A 10,721-nucleotide genomic window follows, 5' to 3' on the forward strand; every position below is an offset into this window, starting at 1 on the left:
GCGCCCTAGAACCCATGCTCCGCAACAAGAGAAGCTGCTGCAATGAGAAGCCCACGTGCCACAGTGAAGAGTAGCCCCCACTCGCCGCAACTCGAGAAAAGCCTGTGCAGCAACGGAGACCCAGAAAAGTCAAAAATAAACAAATAAATACAATTTTAAAACACAGATTTAAGAAATAAAAATAAAGGAATCACTCCAACTGCTGTGTTGAAATAGACCATCAGAGAACAAGGGCAGAGTAGAGAGACCAATTATGGGACACACTGTAAAAATCCAAGTGAGAGGAGCTAATGATGGCCCAGACTAGGATGGTAGCAGAAGGGGTAAGGAGAAACAGATTCTCGGTGTATTTTGCAGGTACAGGTAACAGAATATGCTGAGGCTGGATGTGGAGTACCCAGAGAAAGAAGAACATCAGAAGGACTCCAAAATTCTTAGCTGATAGCTTGGCTGTAGCTACCTTAGCTGTAGCTATCAGAAGGATGGGGTGGCTGCTCACCAAGCTAGGGAGGAATACAGGTGAATGTGGGGCGGAAGGGAGGGCAGAAGGTCAGATAAGGGGTTGTGTTTTAGACACATTAAGACTGAGAGCTTATTGATGTCCAAGTGGAGACGTTAAGAAGGTGACTGGATATGAAGGTCTGGAGTTCAAGGTAGAGGTCAGGGCTAGGGACAGGAAGGTGACAGTCATCAGTACAGACCTGATGGTCAATGCCATGGATGCAAGGTGAGATTCCACACAATACCATGACAACAAAAAGTCAAACAAGGACGTGGAAGGAAGCAGCATTGTGTCACACCTCTGGCTTGGCAGTGAAAACATTTATACAGTCACAATAACGCAAACACAAGATACTGATTTAGCTAAAACTATGATTGAACTGTGTTAAGAAGATGGACGAAATATAGAAAGAGCCGGCAAGTGAGATCTACAAGTGCTTAAACTCAGGATCCCCAATAGGACAAAGATAACATTTGAAATCTAGAATGTCAGACTTGGTCATAAAAGACATTCCTGGTTCAGAGTAATCTGGAAGTTGCCCTAAAAGAAAGTGCCATTTTCCTTCCCCACAGCAGCCCTGTTCATTCCCTTGTTTGGTCAGATCCTGGGAAAGGAAGGGCAGGAGAGTTCCAATTTAATAAGTGGCACATTTCTGGAAATGTGACTGTGTGCGCCCAGCAATCACTCAACAAATGCAGCTTCAGCACCCATGTCAAGATGCTGCGTTTGTTCAATAGTCTGAAATCACTGTTGGACACATAGCTTAAGTAATTAAACTGGAATGCATGTTTGAATATGTGTTCTAAAGAATACTTTTAATTTAAACATGCTCTTTCTTCCATTACATGCTGACTGCCAGGAAGTTCACTCTGGAAAGAAGCATGGTTCCCCCCCCCACCCCCAGTAATTCTGTGCTTCTCCAAGGCTACAATGCTTCAGCTAACAAACAATTCTACAAGAGGAAGAAAAAAAAAACTTCAGAACTGTCTGATACAAAATGCTGTTATGAATTGGACTCTCATTAAGATGAAAGGGGGATGTGTTCTTTCAGGTTTTATTATCTTAAACCATTTGTTGAATGGATTCTTTTTTCCCTTGGAAGACACAAAGCTGTGACCCAGTGAGCCCACGGCGATAACGAACAGGCAACAGATAACTCGATTCTTTCACATCTGCTTTCCAGCTTCATGTGTCTCTTTAGACAGTTTGTGTTTTATTTAGTAATTTCACCTTTTCTTTACTCAAAACCAGGGTGGGTGTTTCCTCCCCAAGAAGATTTTAATGCAGCGGCTGAGGGTTGAAGAGAAAAAAAAAAAAAAAACCACTGGTGAAAGATGCTCCATTAAAGTAAGAGTGAAGCCAAAATTGAAAATTGAGAGCTAATCTTTTCATATCTTTGGAATGGAAGTATTTTTAAATTGGCAATTTAAAAAAGAATAAAATGGGCTGGAATAATACAGTGCACATTGGGCAGCAGCATTACAGTTCTCATTAGATGCTTTCCTCTGTTTGAGATTTACTTACAGAACAATCTCCGTTTTAGTGGGAAGAAACTCTTATTGATGAATTTGACGACGACTATGGAATTGCACTTGCCTTGTGGTGGGCTCCAAGGGCAAGTCCTGTAAAATGTGGACTTGGGGATGAAGGCATAGCCCTTCTTCCTTGGTAGCAACCTGAACTCTTATGCCCAGAATGTAGTGGAATTTACTGAGCGATACTAAGTATCTGTGCTTCTGTTTCTTTATTTCAAAGATAACCAAGAGTTCATTTGTCACAATATTGAGGGACTATCTGAATTTTCCACTGGAGGTAGTGTTGCCAGATCTCCCACAACTTCATCTTCATCCTAGGAGGACGCGTCCTCCGTTAGGAACGTTACCAGCTCTGCTGATCCGATTCTTGGCAGTGTGGGTAGGTATATATGGATTCTCCAGAAAGTGTCAGTATATTGAATGGCTTGAAAGTCAGGAATCTCATACATAATAGGGAAAAGTATTTTACAGGAGACAAGTGAGAAGTGAAAGGCCATGGATAAAAATAAGAGGAAGGATGCAATGAAAAGACAAAAAGAGATGGCAAGTGGTCTGAAGCATCCTGTTACACGGTTCACGGAGTAAGTGGCTTCAGGGATACTTGGGCATCATCATTTGGCAGACAGGAAGGTGACCAGTAGAGAGTTTTAGCGGCAAGCCCAGGAGCAGGGCACATTAACTCCACCCCCATTCCACTGCCCAGAGCTCAGGCACCTGAGCCCATCTGACTGCAGGCGGAACTGGGATGCAGGCCAGCTATGTGCCCAGAGATAAAGGAAAAGACTTTGGTGACCAGCCATCTGGTCCATCACAAGGATCCTTCTACCATAGTTCTAGGCTCCCAAGCTGCTTCTAACTCTCCCCAGGAATAACCAAGTTACTCATCGTGCCTGATGCGGGCTCCTCATGGAAGAGAGAAAGCATTGAAGTGGCACACTCTGATGATCACCGGCTCTAAATCCCCAGTTAACCTGCCCATCCCATGCCAGCAGCCTTCCTGGGAAGCTGGCTTCTGCACACCGCCAGAAATCAGTTCCCATCGAGGGCAGCTGTTCTTAAATTAACCAAAACAAGGCAGAGAGGGGAAGGAGCATTTGGAGAGACAGTTGATGGCTTCATTGAATCAGAGGAAGCCTCTTTGCTCCCGCTACCCTGCTGCCAAGCCTCCCCTCTCCGTGGGCCAAAGGATGTCTTTCAAGTTCCTTCTTCAGATCTGAACTCAGGGCTGTTCACCCAGAGATGGGGGCTTCTGATGCCAGCCCCAGGAACTGACAGGACAGCTCTGAGGGGCCAGCCGGAGATGCAAAGTCCCAGGAAAAGAAAAGGCACTTCTAAAGAGATACGGGCAAAACTGTCGGCAGGATGAATACAAAGTTTTGAGATCAGTGTCGCTTTTCTTGCTAAGAATTCCCCCAAGGAGTCCTGAAAAGTAGCTGCAAAAGAACTGAAGATTCGGTGTTGGCCGTCTGCAACATTTATTATAAAAAAGAGATGTCCGGGCAAGGTCATACCATTCACGTTGGCACAAAATATGCAGCAGGCTCCCTGAGGCCACGAATCCCTCACTTCCACACTGGCAGGAGTTGCCAGGACTACAAGGCAGCTGTGAAAATTCATGCTCACCTAGAGCCAGGCAACAGGGGGTGCTTCTGCCAGAATACAGAGGGCACCAGAACACAGGGCTTTCCAAAGGCAAACATAAGGCTGAGACTGCTGGGGTGAAACCAAAGGGTGTGCCGAGATGACCCTGAGGTGACAGCATGGGTAATAATCAAAATAAGAAAAGCAGCCAGCAGGGTTACTCACGGTCATGGTCAGCCTTTCTAAGCACTTCAGAACATGTATTTACAAATGCACTCCTACCAACTACCTTATAAGGCAGCAACAATCGTAACCTCCATTGTACAAATGAGGAAAGCGGATCAGAGAGGTTAAGTAACTTGCTCAACGTCACACAGCTGCTAAGTGGTCAAACTGGGTTAGGAATCCAAGCCTGTCCAGTTCCAGAGCCGTTGTTCGTGACCTTCATCCTATGCTGACCTCTACTGTGGCCCTAGAGGTAGCAGAAGGGATGATCACTGAGATGATCTCAGAAGGACCCCAGGAATGATTTTGGCCAATGGACAACATTCATGGGCAGCTTTAACTGGCCAACCATTGCCACAGCAATGTCCCAGTGTCACATACAAGAGGACTACCCAGGGACTTCCCCAGCAGTCCAGGGGTAAGAATCCACCTGCCAGTGCAGGGCACACAGGTTCGATCCCTGGTCGGGGAATAATATCCCACGTGTAGCAGAGCAACGAAGCCCGAGTGCTACTGAGCCCAAGCGCCCTAGAGCCGGTGTTCCACAGCGAGAGAAGTCACCTCGGTGAGAAGCCCGTGCACCTCAACTAGGGAGTAGCCCCGCTCGCAGCAACTCGAGACAGCTCATGTGCAGCAACGATGACCCAAAAATAAATAAACATTTTTAAAAAGAGGACAGCCGAGACGACCACTGAGGAGCAGTCACCTGTGTTTTACGAAAATCACTACAATGCCACCATCCAGACAGTGAATGCCGAATGGATGGAAAAATTCCAGGCCAGGCTACAGGACACAGTGACTGCAGGTGGGAGAATTCTGCCCTGAGATCAGAGCTAGTTCTGGTTCAAACCCCAGCTCTGCCATGACCTCGCCAGGCAACCCTGGACAAGTTAGATAACCACTCCATCTCTCAAATTCCTCAAAGATAAAATGGGCATGGGCGGGGAAGGGAAGAGAGAAGAATCCACCTCAAAGATGGCGGAAAAGATTACATTAACTGAGCAGGTGTGTCAGTCAGGGTTTATCAGGGATCCAATAGTGCCCTCAATTGGGGTAATTTGAGGAAAGTTTTTAAAGGGGACTTTATAAAAGTGAGGGCAGGATGGAGTGAAACCATATGTAACAGTACATATCCTAGACCAGTAACAGCCTCGGGCCATTCCTGCTCTGGGCTTCCCTGGTGGCTCAATCAGTAAAGAATCCACCTGCAGTGCTGGAGACCTGGGCTTAATCCCTGGGTTGGGAAGATCCCCTGGAGGAGGGCATGGAAACCCACTCCAGCATTCTTGCCTGGAGAATCCCATGGATGCAGAAGCCTGGTGGGCTGCAGTCCCTGGGGTCACAAAGAGTCAGACACAACTGAGCGACTAAGCAAATTCCTGCTCTAGGAAGTGGGGGAGGATGTGATAGCCGGAACTCCGAGAAAAGCATGGTTCCCCAAAGATGTCCAGGTCCTAGTAAATCCCAAAACCTGTGAATGGATTACCACACATGGAAAGGGGGACCTTGCAAACGTGATCTTGAGGTGGGGAGATATTGCAGAATTGTTGGGGTTGGCCCAGTGTAATCACAAAAGTCTTGGGATTTCCCTGGTGGTCCAGTGGCTAAGACTCCACCTTCCCAATGCAGGGGGGCCTGGGTTCAATCCCTGGTCAGGAAACTAGATCCCATGTGTGGCAACCAAAGAGTTTGAATGCCACAATTAAAGATTCCACGTGCCACAACGAAGACCAGGTACAACCAAATAAATAAATAAAAATAAATATTTTTGTAAAAAGGTCCTTATAAGAGGGAGACAGAGAATCGAAGAAGATATGATAATACATGCTGGGGTGGAGTCATGTGGAGCCACAAGCCAAGGAATGCAGGCAGCCTCTGAAGCTGGAAGAGGGAAGGACGGAATTCTGCCCCAGACCCTCCAGAAGGAACACAACCCTGCCGACCCCTTGACTTTAGTTCCCTGAGACTCCGTTCAGGCTTCTGACTTCCAGAACTGTAAGATGGTATATTTGTGTAGTTTTAAGCCACCAACTGCACAGCAATTTCTTAAAGCAGCCATGGGCAACTGATCCAATTGGGGTTGGATGCAAGAGGGCTGCCCTGAAGAAGGTGTGGCCTTCAATCAGTCAGGCCAAGAAATCCCCCCAAGAAAGAAAGCAGAGGAAATAAAACTCTGATCTCTCTCCTCTGAAGAAGAAGCTGGGAAGAAGTCAACTGAAGCCAGAGAGGGGCTGTGTCCAAACAGATCAGCCTCTGGGGTTGAGCACACAGAATGAAGGTGGGGACCCATCTGATGAGATAAAGAGGTTCTCTAGCACCACAGGGAGACATGGAGAAACTCCGCATGGGCTCACGTACTGTACAAGAGGCAAGGGCCATCTGTGAATCCTGAAAAAGAGCAGGATGCCTGCACTCCAGCTGGGAAATAGACCCACCCAGAACAGAACCCCAGCAACACAGACTCAGATCTGAAGTGTGGAGGGTGGAACTTCTTCCAGAGCTTCCCAGGGGGTGGCAGGGAGCAGGGAATACCTTCTATCATCTAATAGGAGGCAGTGTGTAGGGGAGGTCGGTTCAGAGCCCACCATCTCTCCTCCCGCCTTAACCACCCATCCCAGCCCTGGCTACCCTTCCCTCATGCTACACCCTTCAAGGGTGAGATTCTGCTGGATGGAGAGGAAAGCCCAGGGTCCCAGGTACCCACGGCCCCTCCTAGCCTGGCTCTGGCCAACTGCTACTGCCCACAGTACCAGCTGGGGACATCGTCAGGCTCTACCCTGGCAAACTAACATTCACAGGGCAGCTTAGCTGGAATGTGCAGCCTGGCACTAGCCAATAAGGCAACTGTGCAGATTAAGACACTTTACTGCCATCTTCTGGGATCTGTAATAACTGCACACATCCAAGACAGCAATGAAGTAAATAGCCACCCCACTCCCCCCACCCCCGAATTGCGCAGTGTTCAGCATGCACAATGGTAAGTGCTGGCCCTGTAGATTTTGATAGAGCTCTCAACACAACTGGATGATAGTGATTGTGGCCTTCTTTTGACTTGTTGTCTGTCCCCCCCCACCCCTACCAAAACTATCCTCGGTGCCCTCCAGCCAAAACCTCCTAGAACATCTCTCTAGATGAATACACTGGTCTATGCACTTGCAGTGAGAGAACACAGGGTAGAATATACTGTTGGGTCATGTTTCTTCAAGGCTTCTCAGTGTCTCAATGGCAAAAATCTGCCTGCCAATGCAGGAGACACAGAAAATGCAGGTTCTATCCCTGGGTCAGGAAGACACCCTGGAGATGGAAATGGCAACCCACTCCAGTATTCTTGCCTGGAAATCCCATGGACAGAGGAACCTGGCGGGCTACAGATCATGGAGTTGCAGAGTCAGACATGACTGAGTGACTGAGCATGCATGCACACATGCCTGTTTCTACCAAGCTCAAGGATGAGTAAAATTAATTTACAGGGTCCAGGGTCTGGACAGGAAGGCGGGTATATTCACTGTCAATACAGCAGCCACTAGGGACTTCCCTGGCACTTCAGTGGTTAAGACTTCCCCTTCCAATCAGGGTTGCAGGTTTGATCCCTGGTTAGAGAGCTAAGATCTAACATGTCTCATGGCCAAAGAACCAAAACATAAAACAGAAGCAATACTGTAACAAATTCAACCAAGACTTTATAAATGGCCCACATCAAAAAAAAAAAAATCTTAAAAACCAGTAGCCTTTACCCATGTAATGACTGAGCATCTGGAGCTCAGCTGATCTGAACTGGGATGTGCTAGAAGCATCACATACATACTTCAAAGACTTAGTGAGAACCAGAGCACAAAGCATCTCATGAATGATAATCTGATAACATTCTTGACAGATTGGGTTAAGATGTTGTTACTCAGTCATGTCCCAACTCTTTGCGACCCCATGGACTGCAATTTCCTCTTTTATATTTTTAAGGTGGCTACTAGAAAGCCACAAACTACCTTGTCAACCTGTACTATCTTTTGTTGTACCAAGCCCCTCTCAGCCCTTCATGCCTATGCCTCAGACCTGGGCTGAAGATGACTCCGCAGCCGATCTTTGTGAACTGGGCATCTGCCCGCTGGCTGATCCCATCCCGCCCTTTCTTCAGGAGGGTCTAGTGAGGCGTTTTGAAGCATCTGCAGAAGGTCTGACATTATTAGGACACATGGGTGTTGCACACAGGGAATCAGATCTTAACAATTCTCTCTTCTTTCTCCTCCTTCTCTCTCCTCCTCTCCTTGTTATCATCCTACTCTTCCTCACTCCCTCTCTTGCCTCTCTACACATCTTTCTCATTCCTCTCTCCCTTATCAACTTTCTTCCCTATTTCTCAGGCCACCAAGTGGGAGACAAGCTGCCAACTCTACCCAGTGATGCTGCTCACCTGTCACCACTGGGAGAGCGATCCCTCTGCCTCTGTCTCTGGGGGTCTCTCTCCCAACTCATCAAGGAGCTAGCAGCCTGGCTGTGGTCATGTCCTGCCCTGGGCAACCAGCCCTGCAGAGCACAGGACTCCTTCCTTCCTTCCTAACACAGACTGAGAAGGTGAGACCCACTGGCAGCCCCAACTGGGGACCAGGGAAGCTGAGCCCATCAGAGAGGAAGCAGGCAAACCAGGAGCCTCGTAAGAAATTTGGGAGAACAGAGTGTGGGTGGAGGTTTAAAAAGAGAGGGGAATCCTAACATACCACCCAAGAGTACAGGAAAAAAATTAGTGAGGCAGAAAGAAAAATGTTGGGATGCAAATAAAGCTGCAAATTGTAAGTGGGCTGGTGGAGAAGAGGCTGCCTGCAAGTCGACACATTTCCTCCTAGCCCTGGATCCATCATAGACTCACTGTCATGACCTTGGATGCGCCCCTTCTCGTCTCTGGCCCTCAGTTTCTCCATCTGCCAAATAAGCTGTACAATGATTTCTGAGGGTCCCCCACATACAAGAATGGGTTGTGTTTTTCATAAGGAAATGGTATTTCTGAGCCAACGGCACAGGCCAGGTGTTATTCTAACTACTGGGGATGCAGCATAGAACACAGCAGACGAAATTCGCTGCCCTCCAGAAATTGTCACACTCAGTAAAAACTGCCAGCCTCAAGACTGCTGAGGAGAGACAAATGCTCCACTACATCTTCAGATGATATTTTTATTGGTGGCAGGAGGAAAGGCGAGATTCTTTGTTCATCAGATTCTCGCACTAATGAGAATACCTGGAGTAATGGAGCAATTGTAATGAGGCCAGGAACTCTGCACACGCACGACGGCCATAAATAAGAGCGGGGCTGTGCCTAACCTTTCCTTGAAAGTCCTGGGAAATGGAGGGATGTGGGGGGAGAGGCTGAGCAGGGGGCAGCCTCCCCCAAAACAACAAGTACTTGGAGGCGGTCAAGGGGATCCCTCGTCCACAGGCTGATTGGCCAACATGAAATTCAAGACTGAGTCTCCAGTAGGAGATGTGGGAAGCCCAGGGAGGAAGAGTGAAAGTGAAGCATCCAGACGGCGGTTGTCAGAGAACTCAAACCCGGGCTGCCAGGCTGTCATCACATGGACAGTGGGCATGGGTGAACCCAGGGCTCTGGCACTTTCTATGAAGGGTTGATTATTTGGGGGGAATCAGGAGTCAGGGGAGGCCCAGCTGGCCTCTCACTTCCCAGCTCTCTCCACCCTCACCTGCTCCTGGACCCCATAGGAGCAATCCTTGCAGGAAATGAAAAGAAATGTCAGTTCTGCTATTGGTCAGCCTCACCAATGCCACTTACTGAGTTCAGCTGTGAGGCCGGACAAGCCAAATCTCCCCATCCCCACGCTGCTCCCCCCACCCCGAGCTGAGGTTCCTCTGCCAAGTGGCACCAATACTGTCCACCACGAAGCAGGGAAAAAGCACTCAAATAGGAGCACTGATTCATCTCCAGGGCTCATGCCAAGCCTCCAGCAGAGCCCAAACTGTTGAAGGCTGAACTCTTGGCTAAATGCATATGACTCAGGTTGCCTAGACGAGGAGGTGGCTTGGCCTGTGACAAGCAGTAACTGGGCATGTGTTTTAGCCCTTTGCCAGGCCATCAACTTCAGGACACACAGCAAACCCTTAGATGCCCCTCTTAGCTGAGCCCATCTCATGGCAGGGGTTCTGCCACTGGAGGGGTCTTCACCCCTAAAAGGGGGCATGCCCAGTGGGGCAGGAAAATGCTGACCCTAGTCCCCATTCATCTGGGCTTGAATTCAAATTCCACCTTTGACTAGCTGGATGGTGCTGCACATGTTTCCCTACCTCTCAGCTTTCCTTCCCTCCCTCCAGTCTGGAGACTTGATGCTTCAGCAGCAGCATCTTGGCAGAAAACAGGGGGCCCAGTTGAAGGTACAGCCACAGAGAGTTGAATAAAGGTGCAAGGTGGGATAAGTAAACCCGCAAAGAATGAGAGGCACCCAGGGAACAGCAGGGGAAGGATCATGAGAGGTGCCACTGCTCCGGGAAGTGGTGGGAGCTGCGGCCCAGAAGGGCTCCTGACCCCAACTGTGACCACAGGGTAAAAGGCACAGACGTTGTTAAACCACAGTCAAGCAAGAAGGGGTGGGAGAAACCAAGACCCAGCCTGACTCTCCTCCCACCAAATCTCCTGCTGGTGCCTCCTGTTTGCCAAATCCAACCAGAGGCTGGAAGGCCAGGGAGCTGGGACACACCAGCATGGTGAGCTTCTCAAGGGACAGAGCAGACCAGAGAACAGATCTGGGGACAAAAAGAGACCAGCTGACTGTGGAAGGCTCTATGCTGCTGCTGCTAAGTCACTTCAGTCGTGTCCGACTCTGTGCGACCCCACAGACGGAAGCCCACCAGGCTCCCCCGTCCCTGGGATTCTCCAGGCA

The sequence above is a fragment of the Bison bison genome, unplaced genomic scaffold (assembly GCF_000754665.1).
Source record: "Bison bison bison isolate TAMUID 2011002044 unplaced genomic scaffold, Bison_UMD1.0 scf7180017864249, whole genome shotgun sequence".
Classification (NCBI taxonomy): domain Eukaryota; kingdom Metazoa; phylum Chordata; class Mammalia; order Artiodactyla; family Bovidae; genus Bison; species Bison bison.